The sequence below is a fragment of the Cyanistes caeruleus genome, chromosome Z (assembly GCF_971803275.1).
Source record: "Cyanistes caeruleus chromosome Z, bCyaCae1.hap1.1, whole genome shotgun sequence".
Taxonomy (NCBI): domain Eukaryota; kingdom Metazoa; phylum Chordata; class Aves; order Passeriformes; family Paridae; genus Cyanistes; species Cyanistes caeruleus.
Window position 1 is genome coordinate 66398759 of NC_141732.1, and position 19851 is coordinate 66418609.

Sequence of the window (19851 nt, forward strand, 5' to 3'; positions counted from 1 at the left end):
TCATGGTTTTTTGTGAAACAGTATACTCATCTACACCAAACGGTGTTTTGTTCTGACGTTTAGAGGAGTGGGCAGCATCCTGGTGCCCTCCTGCCCCTTGTTTTGGTATGAAGAGCATGGAAGCTGTGTCTCTGAACTCGGTGCTATGTAAATTGGTTACTTGCAGCCTTGTGGGGCTTGTCTTTAGTTTTTATGGCTCTCCATTCTGCATGTGTTTCAGGGAAGGGTTGTCTCTTCGTCAGGCAGATACACCCTTGGAGGATTAAATTCAATAAGTATTACATAATTTTTCCACAAGGGGACCATTTTGATCCTGGTTGTCTTTTCCCAGTCTTCTGAGGTTAATGTGTAATTTGGAAGCTGTTACATAAACTGAGCACCTAATGCACCTCAAACCCAGCACAAGGCCTCTCTATCACTTTGCAGCTAGGATTACCGTATCTCTAAAGCTGGACAACAATTCTGTGTAATTGCATGAGTCACAAAAATGAACATATCAGTCAGAGTTTGCTGGAGTCCTGTGTGTATTCTGTGAGATAGTGAGTGCCTCCAGCTGTCCATTCACATATGTGGAAGAATGAGCCTTCTGGAGAGCATCACTGGTCCAGCCCTGTGGTCTTGCAGCCCCTGGATAAGACCTAAAAAAAGCTGACAAAGCTTTTTTTAGACCAGACAAAGCTGACAGGAGATGGGAGCAACTGCATATGGTTCTGCTGCTGCCACACACATTTCATTTATTTCATAGGAGATTTGTGGCGGACATGGGCCTTAGGATGACTTTGTATGTTATGGCCTTGTGTTTTTGATGGAAATGTACGTGACTGATTCTTAGATGATTAATTACTCTGTGACCTTTGGCATGTCAGGAGTTTCTTTAATGTTCAGAGGGCTGGCTTGCATGTGCCTGGGCTGCTCCTCCCTCCCTCCCTCCCTCCCTCCCTCCCTCCCTCCCTCCCTCCCTCCCTCCCTCCCTCCCTCCCTCCCTCCCTCCCTCCCTCCCTCCCTCCCTCCCTCCCTCCCTCCCTCCCTCCCTCCCTCCCTCCCTCCCTCCCTCCCTCCCTCCCTCCCTCCCTCCCTCCCCTGTGTAGAAACTAATAGGAAACACTAGGGAAAAACAAAAATTTGACATTTTATCTCTCTGGGTAACTTCTCATTTATCCAAGAAACTCAAGGCTTATTTTAATGATAACAATAAAGTAAAAGCAGAATAATTTCTAAAACTTGAACAGAAAATTTTAGAATGTAGTGAATAGTAAATGTTTGCCAGATTTTGTTTTAGCTTGTGTGCTGCTCCAGTTTCAAAACCTTTTTGTATACACATTTAAGGCATCATGTGAATGTTTGAAGTTTATGATAACAATCTCGGTAAACCATTGAAGGTCCTGTTGCTAATACCTTGTAAGTAATTTACTGCCAGGTTTCAACGGGTTTTAATCAAGGTGAAAGACACAATATTTGCATGTGTCTGTCTGGGTAGTTACAGAAGAATTTGCTTCTGTTGCTGTTAAAAACATTCTGTTATATTATGCAGTTTTATGCAACTCATCCATGTTGTCATACACATGTACAGCTTCAATTTTCAAGTGTGTGCCAAACTGTAAGTCACAATTGCCATGGTTTAGTGTGCCTCATGTTTTTTTTAATTATACTTTTTTTTTAAGATTTGAACTTGCATTTTCATTATGAATCAATATTCTTTTTAAATTTCACCTATCTTTTGGACCTGTCTTTGACCACCAGCAGTCACCTTAACATGATAGACTGTGCATGTTATATGTGCAGCTCACAATCAACTTTCCAAAATTCACGTATACTTTGGTTTAAAACTTGCTTTTTGGGACCAGTCTTAAGAGTCCATGTTATACCTATCTTAAGTCGTGTCTTAAGAAGCTTAGGGTAAGCACCTTGTGCTTCTCTTTTGTCACATGTTTTTAATGTCTCTCTTGACACTAATGAGATTTATGTTTTTGTGAGCTGTTACATACTTAGGTTTATATAGAGCAGTAGAGTTGGAAGGTGATGGTATATGCAGTGAAGACAAAATATATTGTATTAGACTTAAATGTAATTGATAGAGGTATATGTATTCAAAATGATATACATATTATTTAATACATAATGTATTAAATACTTTAAATAAATCATGTCTATATTGGTCTGTATTAAATAGTTCAGATATAAATTTGCATAAGTTTTAATGGATACATTATGTCACTGGTAGTGTAGGAATATGAAATGGCCACAGTTTTGTATTCTCAAGGTAGTAATTTCTTGTTGCTCAGGATTTGTCATGAGATTCTATTGCAGAATTGACACTTCTGAATTCACTAAAAAAAAATTCTAATCATAGAATTATAATTGTACTATATACTGTACATTCCTTATGCAAACAATTTTTTTTTAAAAAATATGTTTTTATGAATGGAGCACAGATGCATCTGGGGCTATCTTTCATATATCATTTTCAAATACTACAAATATAGTTGTGACTATAATTTTTATCTCTACTAAAGAAAAAAATTGAAGAGATAAATTAGTCCTATTGCTAGATGTTCAGTCCTTACATTTGGCTAAACATGAAGAACCATTAAGCTTCATAATAGTTCCCCAGGTAAAATGCAACTCTCATAAAGGCAGCTTGAAGAGAAATACAGTAATGGTCCTCAAATGCATAAACGGATGTTACAAAGAGGAAGGAAATTACATCAAAGTAATGGAGTGAAATTGCACCAACAAATATCTAAATTAGATGTTTAGGAGGCAAGACCAAAAATAAGCAACAAAATATTCTACTGGAAATGTTCTGATGTGAAATACAGAAATGCATTAGGTTGTTTTTTATCTCCAGTCCCTCTTATTTTTCATACTGAATAGTGTCTCATCATGGGTTATCACAGATTCATTTGTTATGAAATCTAGTTGACTAAAGCTAACCGCTGACTTTTCCCTTTCTACCACTTGTAAGCAGGGATGCGTGAGAGAAAATAGGGATAGAGAGGTGCATTTTGTGCTTTTGGACTCACGAGGGCCGTGTACTCTTGTCTGCTCTGAGATTTTCTTCAGGAGCTACTAAAGCAAGGCAGTGGAGTCCACCCAGGGCTGGTGCAGCAGCCACTCGCCTTCCAGACCTCTAGGGCATGTGGGAAGCCGTATGCCCTTGTTTTTCAAGAAAAGTGATTAATTTTATAAATAAGACATCCTTCTGTCTCTGGATATGTAGAATACTAATGCATAGTTTGAGCTCGCTTATATGTTGGACAATGGCCAGTTTTCGTTATGTTCATTCTAGTTCTGGAATAACAGTCTATTCACTGCATTTTCTTTCATACTCTTGTCATGTTTCTTAATTGAACACTGAATAAAGTTTAGGGGAGAGAAAGAGCTGAACAAGCATAACTCAAATAATTCCTCAGTTCTCTGAGTTACTTATTTAACTTGGGACATTTTGAAGATAACTGGGAGCGCCTACGAACAAGTACAAAAGTACATTTTTTTCTGCAAGATGCTTACTTTTACAATATTCACTTTCTACACAATTAGTGTAAAGGCAAGTATGTTCATCATGATTTTGAGGTAAGTTTAGAAAGAAACCATAACAAAATAAAATGAACACCAAATGTTACAGAATTCCTGTGAATAATTCTGTAACACAGAAGTCAAAGATGATATTTTGGGGACGTTATATATGAGTCTTTAAAATTTAACCCAGGACAGTCAGTGTCTTGGGACTTCCTCTGCAGTTTTCTGATCTTTTTGTTTTGACTGCAGTGAGAAATAAGTGCTTGAGAAATATGAAATATCTATATCTCTGTATACACATACGAAAAATTAGGTCTCATAAGATCATCATCATGCCTGGGCCTGTGGTGAAATATTCCAATTGGTTGTTTTAGCATGTCTACACATTTTTAAATGTGTTCTGTGACTTCATTTATTTAGCACATCAAAATAATTGAAGCTTGTAATTGAGTCAGTAAAAGTTTTTTGTTTATCTTAGGTTTCTCAGACTTGGGCATATGAAGGGAACTGTGGATTGGAAAACTGTGTAAAAGCATCAAGTAATACATAAAGGTCTAGATTTATGATTCTAGTGGGTGTTTAGTGACTACAGAAGCTAATTGGAAGATGCATGGGATTTGATAAGTTGCTTTAGGTTTTCTTGTGTGTCTAACGGCGAGTTTATATAATGAAGTCAAAATTTGAGTGGCTCAGTTTCCAATTGTTCAGCCTGGAGTAGCAGAAATAGAGATGTATGAATTCAGACGTCACCAAAAAGTATCAGTCTTTACTGCTGCATTTCTGCCTACCTAAGATCAGTGGCACTGTAATATTTAATTAAACCTTGTCAGCTTTTTTGAGAGATTCAATTTGAAGCTATAAGAAGGCAAAAAACTATTTTTAAAGAGGATTGTAAATTATGAGAAATTGATAAGAATTTTACTTAATTTGATAATAAATAAGAAGTATCCACTCTCACCTTTGCTTTCACTCAACAGCATGCCTGAGAACTGTTTTCTATGTCAATATACATTTTTTTGAGAGAGGAAACTTTTAACCTACTTTGCAACGTTTAATTTTTAACTTGACAGTACAGTTCTTGTTAATTGCTTGAAAGTCCTTTAGCTGTCTATTTCCTGATTCTTTCCCAGAGGCATGATTTAATTTTAAAAATCATAGTGTATTCAGCTCTAATTATTGGAGAGCTTGTTCTAGACACATAGTAAGGTATGTTAATGACCAAAAACTGTATCAGCTGGAGTCAATGTCAGTACTACCTCAAGGACACTGTCATTTAGCTTCTATAAAATCTCTGCTAATATCTTTTAATCTGATGATAGTCAGATTCGGGCAAGCTGCATGGTATTTTTCAATAATCTTATTGCCTTGTAGTGCTATGCAGCTGGAATAAGCATGGAATAAACTTATGTTCAGAAAATGTTAATTTAATTACAAAAGAGCTGCATACTGTTTCTATTACATATTCTAAACAACCCAAAACCAACCCCAAAGCCATTTTCATTTTTACCAGTGAAGTACCCAAAACTTAAGTTACATTATATAGCTAAGAATAGGATTTTGTTTTTATTTGATTATCTTCAGTGTTGTTTATGTGTATCTATTATTGAATTAAGCATGCCATTTAATAAATATTTTGATACAGTATTGGAATTTAGTGTTCTACTGCTATTAAGTTTCTATCTCTAAAAATGCCACATTTATTAAAAAGTCATATTAAGATATTTTATTTTTAGCTGAAAAAGCAGAGGTTACTTTATGCTCACAGTCAAAATTATGTTGGTTCTGTTTTTGTTTTGTTTGTTTGTTTGTTTGTTTTGAGTGAGTTTGTTTTAAAATGACTTGAAAATAACTAATATACAAAAAACCAGTTTTTACTACTGGGGAGGGGTTTATGTGATTATCTTTTTCATCCAATTCTGTCTAAAAATCACCCAATCTTATATTTGCAGTATATAAAGACCCCACAGGAATGAAAAGTGCCATCATAGAATCAAAACTTCCAGTTCTATACATGTTGTACTCTGGTTGCCTAGAGTTTTTTTGTCCTTTTATGTCAGCAGACTCAGGTGTGGAAATATTGATGTTTTCTTAGCTGTTTCCGTTGCATCTTACAGTAATTTATCAGATCCTCCAAGAAGCACCTCTCTTCATGGCATGACTGCAGCAATAGACAGTGTGGGGATGAAGTGATCTGGCCTTAATGCAAATATGCAGATTGCAGTAAATTTAGAGTAATACATCATGATATATATCAATAACAAGTAAATGGTCTATGTTTTTCTAGGGAAAAGCTGTGGAAAATACACAGAACTTTCATAAGATACACAGAGTAAGATTTATCCAGTTCTACCCAGGAGATGGAATAAAAGCATGGCTGCAAACCCATGGAGATGCAGTCAAGCTTTCACATGGCTAATGAGAGGTTTTCCATCAGGCTCTTGAATGATTTTGGTCTAGTTGTTCATTCCAGGAGGGCTTATTATTTATGTCTGGCAGAGAAATTGCTGTGAAACCTGTAGCAGGTGCTACTACTCCCGAAACATCTTATTACTGCCTGGCAGTAGACACTTGCAAGCTTCTGGGTTCCCCAAGCACATCTAGGGCTGCAGGATCCTTGGGGTACCTGCATATGAGCTTGTTAGCACTTGATTTTTCAGTGAAGGTAAGAGCCAAGCTTGTCTGTAACTCTGACTCACCTTGCCTTTTGTGCCAGACAAGTGCTGTGGTAACAAAAAGAATTGCTTTTCCAGCTTGGGATTAGTCTGATAGATTGAAACTTGGAAACAAAACAAAGGAAGCAAAATAAATCAAGCATATACCTCAAACTCCAGTCATTAATTAGGTACCTTTCTCATATACCCCCTTTACCAAGTGTTCTTAAGAGCTGTTTTTCAGAGCAGTGTATCCAGTGCTCATGGAAATTCTTATCTAGATGACAGCCTAAGTACTGAATCTTGCTTTTTCTTCTATTTATAGAATTTCATTATATAATTTATTTATAGAATTTCTGATTTTCTTATTTTCTAATTTTCAATTAGTGAAATCATGCTATAGGCAACTTGCATTCAAAAGTTCCTAGCAGCACATGGATGTTGTCTCTGAAAGAGTATTTTTTTTGGAAACAACTTCTCTTTCCCCCTCATTCTGTCTCCATCTCTTTTGTCTCCTACATCTCTTTCTATTCCTTTAAATAAATGGAAATAATGCATTTTTTTTTTTTTAAATTTGTTAATTCTGTGTAGTTTTCCATTCTTAGTCTGTTAGCTAGAAGATACTGAGCTGTATGTGCAAACTAGCAGGGAGAAGTTAGTTTAGGTATTCTTCATAGCCACTTGCAGTTTGTAAAATGCCTTGTAGTAATATAAAAAAAACCCTTAATGTATATTTTCCATTTGACTTGGACAGGTTAGCAGCTTTCTGTTGAGAATTGCAGTGTGATGCAGTTGCCCATACTGTTACCATACTCTGTTAAACAGGCACTTTGCCGAAATTGTCCCTTCAGCTTGTGTATTGCCAGCATGGGAATTCAAGTCTTGCATACATCTACCACATTAAAGATATAATTATCAGAAGCACAGTTTTGTAATGCAAAGGGAGTGTGGTACCAAGAGTAAGCACTGCCAGATGGTAGGCAATCTATCAGAGCGTTTAAAAAGGGTCAGATTTGAAAATGTCTGAAATCCAATGGCTTATTAAGCAGAAGACGTTAAATGTGTGGGAAAAGTGAGAGATGAGTAACCTAAGCATGAGGTGCCCACATGACCAAACAGACTTTTAATTGCATGCATTCTGTCAGTATTATATGAAATATTGTTTTTGCTAAATTAAATGTGTTTTTGATATTTGGAACAGAAAATTAAATCCAGTGACATACTGCTGGGTGTTGAAGAGTTCAGCAGGATTTGTACATGTTCTTACTGTTTATTTATTGAAGTAATGAATTTATTATGATGGTTCATCTCTCTGTAATAGAAAAAGAAGTCAAAAAACAATTTCAAGGTTTTTGTGTTGAAAATAATTAAATCCAGTATGTAATAATTGTATTATTTAATATACATATTATTAGGTAGATGTGAACTAAGTACAACATAAATTGTGACTGAATCCAGTTAAACGTCTCTGGTTTTACATTGCTGTTTAAAGGTCCTAACTATGCCTTAAAGATTTCTTGTTTCACTTTGAACTGTTCTCTATTCTTGTTTCCTAAAGTTAGATTTTTCTTTAGTCTGCCCGTGTGTTGCGCTCTGTCGTTCACATGCACACTAATTTTCTTCTGGCAAGAGAAGATTCTCATTAAACAGGTCTGAGGAATACTCCGTCAGTATTATACAATCAGGCAGTGTTATTCAGCAATTTCCGCCACCATCCCCCTCATTCCCCAGGACTGTATGAGCACTCCTCGATGTGACTGTGGTTGTTTCTGTAATTTCTAAGCTGCAGCCAACTTCTACATTCTCCACAGGCTAGACCAAATTTATCTTTCTGTGGAAGGGATGGGAGAGCTGCAGTGAACTTCCACTCCCACACTTGTTCCTCATAGCACGACTAGAGTTCAGACTTCCTTCAGGGAAGGAGAGCTAGCTTTGTATCCTGGGAATGCAGGTACCATGAATCTGCCTAAAATGGTGGCAGATGTTCCTGCTGGGGCTGCTGACTCGTGATTCCGTGAAGTGTCACTGAATAGCAGTTTGTCTGCATTGAATGTGCACGCTGATTTTGTGCCACTGGCAAAATGAGCAAATGGAGTATGGTATTTAACTTGGTTTCATGTTTCCAGTAAAAATTTTTCCATTTCTGGAACGGCTTTGAAAGTGTCATTTTTACCCAGTGCTCTGCACAGTCTGCAAATCTATAGGATGTTAGATGTTAGATTAAGATCTGAGATGGAAGTCAGGAGCCCATCTATCTTTGGATTTCAGGACCCAGATACTTGTAAGCATCTGGACTCCATGCCTGAACATCTTTCAGAATTCCAGTCATAAGGAGCCCAAAGTGGTAAACTTGATTTTTAAAAACCATCGCCCATGGGTGCTGTGCATTTTCCAGAACTAGTGTGTGAGAATAACGCAAATATGTTTCAGCTTCCATTTTTGTTGTATTATATATTTTGATTTGCAATTTACAGATCAGTATATATTCTAAGATTATGAGGAAAAACTTTGTTAATAATTTTTCACTCTCAATTACTTTCTGTTCTCCACCAATAAATTATTAATATCTATTTGGCAGTTCTAATTATTAAACATCTTTAAACACATTTGATTAGTTCATAACTCACTGTCCTCCAAAAAAATGAAACATAAATATTTGGCTAAATTAGATTTTGTCTTTCTGAGGAATATTGGCTTGTGGCTTAAACCTCTTATGAGATCTCCAAAGTAAAATGTTTTCATTTGCTGAAAGGCAGAAACCTATTTATTATATTTAGACAACTGCATTTTGAGTGAATATGGATGGAAGATAAAGATGGGCATCTGGTGTTTTAGTCACCACAGAAAGGGCAGCTCATTTTTTTTTTTTTTGCTGTGTCAAAGCAAGAGTCATCTATCAGTATGGAAGTAAAGAGCTTCCTTGGTATTTTTGTGGTTGTTTATAGTTCAGGTCATGGGTCCCTGACCAAAGTTTCTCTGAGTGCTTATTTTAGAGCTGCTTATCAGTGGCTACAATTATAGGCAACTTTATTTGGGCTCAAACACTTCCCTCTGCAACCCCTAACCTGCAGTGGGTGTCTGATGTCAAGACCAGCCCATTGTTAAGGGATACAGACTGTTTTGTTTGAACACGCAAAGACTGGAGAAAGAATTTTTACATGAAGAGACTTAGACTTCAAAGTTATCTGTCAAAGTCACTCTACCAAAATATAAAGTGGAGAATCAGATTATTAAATAATTCCCTTTTATATTTTTTTCTGATAAATATTTATAGGTGAGGCATATAACAAAGCCTGTAGTTAAGTTTGAATAAATTTTCAAATCTTAATATCTCTAGCAATCTTTCATTTTTCAGTCTAAAAACTGGCATGTTTTTCTGATGCCTAAAGTGACTTGCTCTCTTACAAAAATGAATAAAGGCAGTGTGGAGGAAAAAACTTCTATCTAGTGTACGTATTTTGTTTAACAACTCCACTCGAGATGATTCTGTCTCAATGGAGATAGAACAGAATTTTGAATTAATCTAGGTCTTGGTAAAATGTATCTTCCAGTGGCTCAATAACCATCTCATATGACTAAGTTAAAACAAAATGCTTGACAAATGTATTTCAAGCAAATAATCTGCTGTAATTCAATAAATACTCTCTACGCATGGTTTGTAAATTTAATACATACTGGTTTTAGGATCTCAGTCATGTGTGTCATTATTGCATATACTTGTGATAAAAAGTAATAAACCCTCATGTTTAATCACAAGCAAGCAATGGAAATTGCCTTCTGTATGGCTGGCAAAGCTGTGCCCAAAGGAGAAAAAGCATCAATTCATGTAAAGGCATCTCCTGGTGCTTGATATTGTGGGCTATCTCCTGTTCTACAAATAACAAAGCCATTCAATTATTAAGCTCACATTTGCAGGTTTGGGTTTTTTGCAAGCAATTTGTTTGTTTCCTTTTTAAGAATAACTAAAGAAATGTAACTGAAAAAAAACCCCACCCTTTGTTTCCTTATATTGGATTAAACTGCAAAAGGGCCATTCATCAATTGCATACCGTTACACTGACCAATTTTTATAAATGTCAGAGATGTGTGTTACAGCCCCAGAAATTTGGTTTGTGTTCCAGACCTGCCCCCTTGGCTGAGCTGCTCTCAGCAGCAGCAGCAGCAGCACATGAGGCTTTGCTCAGCCCAGCTGGCGTGGAGCTTTCTGGAGCATTGGAGGGCTGGGGAGGGGAGCAGAGGCAGAGCTGACAAGGTCTGGGTTACTTAGGCCAGTAACTAGAGCATCTCTGAGCATGAAGCATTCTCTTCCTTGTTTACTTGGCTTGCTCTTCTGGGTTTTCCTTTTTGTTTTGAGCAAGTGAATATCAGGTCTATCTGATCACTGCTCTGTCTAGCTGCATAATGCGCTGATTTGTTTTGGCAATGCGGGCGGAGCGCTATGCTGTCAAAAGGATGGTAACACTGGGATGTGCACTATGCAAATGGGGAAATTTTAAAGAAATTGTAAAATCAACATTCTATCTGCTTAAATACCGTGGAAGGCAAATGGCTAGCAGAGATATATGAATACGAGCTGAGTAATAAGAAAGGTGGGGTGCATCCCCCTGTAAAAAGGTGTTAATAAAATACATGGGGAAAGGTATAATCAAGCTTGTGAAGGATTACTCCTTTCATTTCTTACGTGTTGTGCACACTGTATTTTCAATTAGTTTATATTTTAGATAAATTGATATTATTATTTCAGTTAATAAAATTATTAAAATAACAATTCCATAATCTAACCATTTTCAGTGTATTTGAGTGCATACCTAAATGTCTTTTTTGCCTGCTTAGGAATTAAAATAGTTCAGGATGGATGTTGAAACTGTAGAATAATTTTCTTCCTCTGCTGGAGAGGATTTGAACCTGTGCACTGACTTTGCATAGCACTTCTGGTATGGACACTTCCAATAACAATATCACCTCTCAGAGTTGTTCTGCTTTGGTGGAACAAAGAACTGAGAATGCCTCTCCTGTCTCGTCATTGCCTTCCTTGGGAACAAGATTTTGTTCCTGCTCTAGTTTATATTTGTTCAGGAAGAGAGAACATAGCAGCAGCATACCTCACTTCAGGAGGCACCGTATGGCTCAGGGAAAGCAAACTCCCTGAGGTGTGGGAGATCCTGCCTACAGATAGATGAGGAAATCCAGTGGATGTTCACAGGTGTTGATGAAAGCTCTAGGTATTGACTTGTTTTTTGAAAGGAGGATGAATGTGACATGACCATAATTACTTACCAAGTTGCTCTGCCATGAATCTGCCATGAAATAAAAATTATCTGAAATATATTTGAATCTTTTTCATCAAAGTATAAGTAAAAAATCATAAAATTTTAATTTAAATTTGATTTGAACACAGATTTATTTTCTGATGTTATTTTTAGAACAAGTTATTAATATGTTTTTAACAGATATAACATAGATTTATTACCATTTTAAGCAAATTATTTACTACAGTGTGATGATATTCATGGATTATAATAAAAGAACTTGCTGATTCTTAAGTGTACTTTCATTGATTTTAAAGGGTTAAAATATCAGTATTTATTTTTATATTCAAGGAAACGTAGGCTTTTTAGCCAAAAGTCAGCTATAAATAGTTTTAAAAGGGAATAATAATTAAACTTGAGATACATATGCAGTGTTGATTACTCGGTCTTGCATTAGAATCTTGCACATCTGTGTAGATATATAGGATGACTGTAAATACTCAGTCATGTATATTTGTTTTCATTTATGATGTGGGAGTACATCAGCTTGTTTCTTATCTATCTATGGTTCTTTCATGCTTTTTCACATCTCCAATTTTTTCCTTCATGAAATTTGAAGACTGGCTCTTTTTTTCCTTCGGTTTGAAAATAGTGCCCATTCTTGCCTTCAGTGCACTTTATCAAGAAATGATACACCAAGTCCTACTTTGAAGCTGCTCTTCCGAATCTACTGTATCATTTTACAGCTACACACAAAGCCAGTTTTATCACTGATTATCAGAATAAAATTGTTAGCAGAAGTATATATGTCGCATCTAAGTTGGTGGTTCTAACCTTGGGGTGTTTTGTTTTGGTTTGTTTGGGTTTTTCTTTGTTTGTTTGTTTGTTTTTTGTTATCAGAGGTATTAATCTGAAAACATGAATTGTCCCACCTCATTTGGTGGTCATGGCCAGAGGGCTTACCAAACCCAATGCTTGAGGTCTATCAATAGCTACTAAATGACGCCTTCCTCGCAATCTCTTACTCTAAAGTAAAGAAAATAGAATTTTCCCTATCAGCAGAAACTTCAAGATTATACTGATAATTAAGAGATTGAATTGGTTAAAATAAAATCTGTGGAAAAAAAAATATTAGGTGATATTGATTGGATTTCTAATTTTTGGAGGGGCATTAGGAAGCTAGCTTCCTTTTCACTTGGTTCTTTGTTGAGAAGAATTACAGAAGGCTTCTTCCAATTTAAGCCTCTGAATTTTTAGTATGGAGGCATCCTAAATGTCATGTTTCTAAATGGCACTCTTAAAATTACTGTCACTACAAAATTCTTAATTAATGCAAGTGTTCCAACATGAGATACAAGATTATTTTGCAGCTGAAATATTTTTAGATCTGTCTCTTTCAATCTTTTTTTCATGCCTTGAAAGTGGTCATTTCTAATTTGAGAATGTGAATGCGTATTTTACAGTGATCCAGTGCAGAAATTTGCTGACACTTAGATAACCAATATGTGGCACTTTACAGTTGGTTTAAGGGCTGATGATATCAAACTGAAACAGGTCAGTTATAGCCCCTACGCAAAATGTTGCCTAAGAGCAGTGGTCTAATAGCTTGAATGAGGAGGTGGATTGGAGGAAGCTGTAGTGCTTGTGGTGTGACAGGTGTTGATGCAGAAGCAGTCTAGATGATGTGAAATACATCCGTTCGATCAGATAAGCAAAGACAGAATCACCACTTGTTATGAGAAAACGTATTTGTGCGCCCTGACTCTTCATTAGCACCTTCTTTCCATCTGGTAGCTATCTGGACAGGGGCACTACCCAGATTTTTTAGTGAGGAGTGGGGCTGAAGAATCTTAGAATCATATAATGGCCTGGGCTGGAAGGGACCTTGAAGCTCATGTTGTTCCAGCCCCGCTTCCACTGGTGGGGATGCAACCCACTAGATCAAATTGCTCAGAAAGGAGGAGTTATGTAAAAGTGAGGGAGAGCAAAAGCATTATCAGAGCTCCACTGACAGTGGTGCACTCTTCTCGCCCATGGTTAGGTGGAAGTCAGGCTTGAATTCTTTCTACTGTAGTTTAATTTTCTGTGGAGGAAAAGCAACTGCAAATATCAGTGGTATTCAAGCAGTTGTGTTAGGGGATTATTGGCTAAAAACTAAGCATCTAATTTTTAAGTAATATTGCCATATTATATAAATTTCCCTTTGTCCTCTCTGTCCTTTCCTCCTGTATGCAGTAAGTGCAGCCTTACTTCTCCTTACTGTACCTTTATTTCTCAGAAATCTGAGACTGAATTTGTTAATGCATATAAAATACTATGAAAACTTCAGATGGAAGCTGCTGAATACCAGCTGAATAGCAAGAACCAATTATCTTTTGATGAAATATGCACTAGTTAAATAATAGTTGGAAATATAATGAAAATGTACATACATACATACATATAAATAAATAAAAAAATAAAATTTTAAGTAAATAAGTTTTGTAGTCCCTTTCCATAGTCAGTACTGTGATTTTCTTTTCTAGTATTCAAAGCACTCAAGCTTTAAACCTAACCAAACTATGTAACCAAAGACTTTGTAAAGTAGTAAATTGCTGTTCATTGGCTTCACTGAGCTGTGATCATGTCCCCTGAGAAATGCATTTATCTAATCATCTGCCTTGTGCATAGAATCACAACTGAGCAACAAATTGCAAATTACCACTGCAAAGTGGGTTTAAAGATATAAAAATCATGAAATCTTTTTGAAATTGTGGAGTTTTGTAATTTTAGATGCATTCTATGGTTATATAAAAAAGACTCAGTATTGCTGAACTTTAGTAGTATCTTTTTGAGGTAGAAAATTGTATCAATATTTAAAAAAAAACCCAGCAAGGGATGTACATTGCATCTCTTAAGTATATATGGCTAACCTTGAAGTAATAGGCTTCAGAATTATTCTGAAATCAAATTAAGATTTCTGGTGGTCTGAAAACTTCATTATTAGGTTATTTTTTTAAATTGCTTTTAGTCTCCATCAGAATGAAACCATTAAGCTGGACGATTCCCAAGTCCAGCACTGCTTGTATTTAAACCAGGGAAACCCAGTTTTCAGAACATCAGTCTCTGCCTCATCCCAGACTGATCAGTCTCAGACAGGTAGAGAAAACTTTTCTGCTGCTCTAGCACGTTACCTTGATAAGTCAGTGAAGGCTCATTAAGCCTGTGATTTGCTTTAAACTGAAGCAGAATAGCAAACTGAAACTGAATAAACTGAAAAAGAATAGCAAACGTTGATGAAATTTTCACCTGAGACAGTGTCATTTAACTATATTTCTGCCCTTCAGCATCACCCCTGGATGTGTAGGATACACTTTAGAATTCTACTATAGTGTGCACTTTGCAATCAAAAGAGATTTTATTTCTGCCTTGCAACATTTCCTTGGTTGTGTTTACTTAATATAAACTTGAAGTAGTCAAGGTGGAAATAGAGTAGCGTGAAAAAATTAAATTGACAATTTCAGGAAAACAATTTTTTCTTTAAAAGTAAAACAAAATACCAACCCCAAAGTTTTTTTCTTCCTAAAGCTTTGCAAGATGAGGTACATTCGGAGGAGGAAAGTTTTATCCATGCAGAAGAACAACACAGCCGTAGAAGTGACCTGTTTGCTCTTGCAAAACAGGCCATCATGAGATAGTGGCACTCCAATAGTAATTTTAATGCCTTTATATTAATATGGCCACAGAGATAGATCACAATAAATTCTAAATCTGGAAATTTTAAAATAATAATAAAAAAAAAATGCTGCTGACCCAAGATCACTGAAGCAATCCAGTATGGACTGGCAACATTGAAACAGAGTTTGCCCTATGGATGTTGTTGAATGCAATATTTCTTGCTAAAATAGAATTAATTTAGTATTAAATTTGTATGCCTTTTTCCCAGAGAAAGCTTGTTTTCATCTAGGTGTGGGTATTGGTAAGAGAGAAACAGATGGGCAGAATGGAAATGGATAGCTGGGATCCTCATTTTAAGGTTGTAAAAAAAAAAAAGCAGTGATGATTTTTCAGAAAGTTTTCAGGCACAGACACCTGTGCAATCATTAAAAGAACTGGGTCCTCTGAAGAAAACACTCCCTTCTTCATTCTCCTGTCATTCAGCGCATCTCAGTAATTATCTGTGTTTTGCAGATGTTTTCAGGCACGTCTAGCTTTGTTCCCTCTTAGTAGCTTAATAGAGTTGCACAACCAGAGAAAGATAACACATCCTATGAGAATGAAATTCTGATATGAATAACACCAAGTTTAGTGTTCACTACCATACAGTACAATAAAATCAAAAATTACTGTTGTTTCTGCTAAGATTGTTCTGTTTTATAGAGGACATAGATTTCTCTGTAAGGTGAACCAGTAATCTATGAAAGCAAAGGAAACAAAGCTGTGTTTGAAGGTGAGATTAAAAAAAATCCAACAACAACAACAAAAAAAAGCAAAAAGGAAAGTTGGTGTTCGTTTCACTGATCATCTGCTAGTCAATCACAATGTTTAGCTATAGAAAAAGCAAGTTTTCTACAACAGTTTGTGAATTTTTTTACTGTTCTTGATTCTCTGAATTTGTAGAGTGAAATCATGTTGCATTTGAGATTAGAAAGCCTAATCTGTGATGCCTCAAATTTTGCTTCAGAGGTATTTTACAAAGAGTCTGACTTAGTATCTTTTTCAATGGCCTTCCTGTTTATAATGAGGATGAGTATTTATTTTCAGTGTTTAGACTGAATTTCCTGAAGTTTTACTGATAGGATTTGCTCCTGCTTAATAAAAGATCAGAATCTTTGCAATTTTTCTTGAAACTGAGAAAATGTAAACTTGAGCAAAGCCCTGACTGCTCTGCAGCTCTGCTCACAGCACACAGTGCCTGAGAGATGCCGCTCGCTCTGCTGTGTGGCTTGTGAGACCACTGACAGCTCTGCTGGTTCAGTCTGGGTGTACCGTGTGGATGATCATATCTCAAACTATGCTGATTCAAGGAAATTGAGACTCTGCTGTTGATGGGCAGAAAAAGGAAATAATAAAACAAGCAAATCTGAATTTGTATGTAGAGAAAATTATGCAGAAAATTAACTCGGAGATGAAATTTCCTTCCTTAAGACTCCATTTTCTCTGGGTTGGGGATATAAAGTGGAAAATAAAATGCCTGTTAGAATTCATAGCATCTTACATTATTAAGCCTAATACAAACAGTGATTAATTCGTACTAAGTAACTGTTTCTCACTGCTTGGATAGGCACTCATTTTGAGCAGGCTGTTCACCCTATCCAGGACAGCCTGTGGCAGCAAATTAAACACCAACACTTTAGCACCATATTCCAGAGCTGAAAATACACTGTTATTACTCTAAGTTTTAAAAATGTAGTAAATAAACTATGAGTGAAAAGATCACTGAAAGAGGGCTGTGAAACCATTTTGAGAATTCCAAATTAGTAATTAGTATGTTGGGGCTTTTTTTAATATTTCTGTATAGAATAATATTTTAAATTTTTGAAAAAAATGTGCCTCAAGATGGGCACATTTTTTGTGCCAATACCTTAATATTTGAAGACTTTTTTTTTTTTTTTTTTTACCTGGAAGTATTATCCCTCTGGGACATTTAGACACATTTAAAAAGCTTCAGGAATAGTTCAGTGCAGTGCAGTGATGACCTCTGTATTCTCTGTTTGTGGCATCTAGTAGCAGCTTCACTGATTTAGCTTCAGGTGAGCAATAAGCTCTATAGCTGTTTGCTATGGGGTTAAGGTCAGTCCTTGCTTCTCATTTTGAGCTTTGGAAGACCTCAGTACCCCCAGACTCTTGCTTTTTTCCCTCATTCTCGAAATTTTTGTGTTAGAAGCCTACCTCTTCCTTGCTCTTCATCAGGATTTTATAATACCTTACATAAATGTGGAACTCCTGAGATTATAAATTGTAGATTCATAACCATCTTCCCTGGGGTAGGGGGAAGTTAAAAAAAAATAAAAAATAAAAAATAAAGGTAAATAATCCTAAAAGAAGTTTGAAATGAAGAGCTATCTCAGTGTGTCAGTGGCAGCTCCTTGCATCTTGTGAGATTTTTACAGCTTCCTCCTTGTTACGTGAATAGTAGGATGTTCTGAACTGTAGGCAAGGAACGCATTGTATTACTTTCTCTGCACAGGTCAAAGAAGGGCAATACAGGCAGTTGCATCTAGTTTTTCTCACCTGAAATAAAATAAAGCATGGCCAACAGAATGGCATTTGGAAACATTTTCCTAAAAGAAAATGTCTGAGTCATTTCTAAATGAAAAATAATAAGGGTTCTTCTTACCAGCGAATCAGTTTGTATTATACTGTGGGGTAAAATACAAAAGTTCTTAGCAGTCAGTATTGTTTTAGCCCTGATGCCACCACTTCTGTTGACATTCAGCATCAGGAACACCAGTGTGTTTTGCATAATCACAGTTGGCGATGATCCTTTAAACCGCGGATTACCGTAGGTTAAGAGCACCTGTTTCTGTATTACCTCTTATGTTGGCTGGTTGTGGTGTGGCTTTGGTTAGCCCTTATTGCATAACTGCTCCCTGTGCTAGAGAAATGTAAAGGTCAATCTGAAATTAGCAGTGATTTTCCTTAGGAGTGAGCCACAGATACTAGGACACCTCTCATAATCATTTCCTCTTTGTTTTCAGCTAGTTTTAAGTATTCCTTGAAGATGTTTATTCTCCCAGAGTACTTTTGTGAAGTACTTTGGTTGATGGCATTATAAAAGTGTTTGGCAATTTTACTTGTAGATCACTGTGGCAGTGATTTATGAATTTACTAGTTCCTTGTGGTAAATCCAGATTACTGGAAAGGAATTCCAGATTACTGAAAAGGAATCTAGCACAGTGAGAAGTATTACAGGAATTAAAAAAGACAGGAGAAATTGGGAATTTTTTTTCCAGATATGGTGAATACTATCATATGCTGAACAAAAATACATACAGCCTGTATAAAACTGAACATTTTTAGCAGTTAGTTTCACATTTATTGCAAGACTGAAAATGTGTAGGACACAAATCACATTGTAGTACACAGGGAATAATTTTCATTGTCTATTTCATGGAGTTTCTGAATACCTGTTAGAGGCATATTACCAACTGCTCTCTTCTCTCAAATGATAGTTAAATCTAATCTCTCCAGGTGTCTCTTGGAATAAATAATTTTGAAACTGGGAATTCTCATGCTGTTCGCAGTCCTATGCTGCTTTTCCTTTAGCATGTTTTACAGTTACAGATAATAATTTATATTCTTTGATGATCACTCTGTAAACTTAGAAGTATTTGCTTCCAAGATAGACATGAAAAAAAAAAAAAAGTAATTTATAAAAGCTAGATCTTTGTGATTGTTCAGCCTGGAGAAGGAAAGGTTTTGGTGTGACCTAACTGTGTCCTTTTAGTACCCAAAGGCAGCCTACAAGAAAAATGGATAGAGACTTCTTTCAATGTCTTGTAGTGATAGGACAAGGTGAAATGGCTTCAAACAGAAAGAGGTTTACATTAGATATTGCATAAAGATTTTTATTGCGGAGGTGATGAGGCTCTTGATTTCCCAGAGAAGCTGTGGATGCCCCATCCCTGGAAGTGTTTAAGGCCAGGCTGGGAGGAGCTCTGAGGAGCCTGGTCTACTGGAAGATGTCCCTGCCTATGGCACAGGAGCTGGAAGTGCATGATCTTTGACATCCCTTTCTGCCCAAACCAATCTATGATTTTATGATCATTTGGTAACACAAGAAGCAATCTCTGAAATCTAATGTGATCCATATTCTCTATGCAGGTCTGGCAAAAACTAGGCTTGTGGTTCTGAAATGTTTTGTGGCCAGTTAAACTATTATTTTTGCTGGCTGCCATGAGCCTTTACCAAGGTGAGGGTGTGTTGCATGTCAGGAGGCTGGTGTTAGTATGATGGAAGTGGCCTGGAAGTCAGCATTGAAGTGATGTGCTGGTGGTGTGTCCATGACATGTCCCTTGCACCAGGGCCCATTGTGACAGAGGGATGGAGCAGGGGGATAGTTCTGGAGACAGTGCTGCCTCTACTCTTCCAGAAACACCAGTGAGTCCATGGGCAACTGTTGTTGATTGGTTTCTGTACCTCTCCAGATCAATTTTAGTTGACCAGGTCATGTTCTTGAATAGAGTAAGAGGTTATGTATTGAGTTCAGGATTTCTTGAGTTCCATTTCGGTTCTTTTACTGCATAAGTATAGCTTTCTCTGACTATTAAACATTTAGGACTTATCACAATTTGCTTAAAATCTGGTATGTACTGCTGTCCCTTGAAAATCTTGCATCAAGATAGATATTCTACGTAATGGGTGCATTTACTCAGCATTGCCATCACAGATACTAGAGTTTTGAGTCTGTCTCCCTACCACATGCTGTCAAGCATGGTTAGTATTCTAAC

General features: G+C 36.5%; 1 protein-coding gene across 1 annotated transcript in view; it reads left to right on the top strand.

Moving 5' to 3' along the window:
* The window catches only part of HCN1 (hyperpolarization activated cyclic nucleotide gated potassium channel 1), a 191973-nt gene that overhangs the window by 3046 nt on the left and 169076 nt on the right, over positions 1–19851 (top strand). The window lies entirely within an intron of this gene.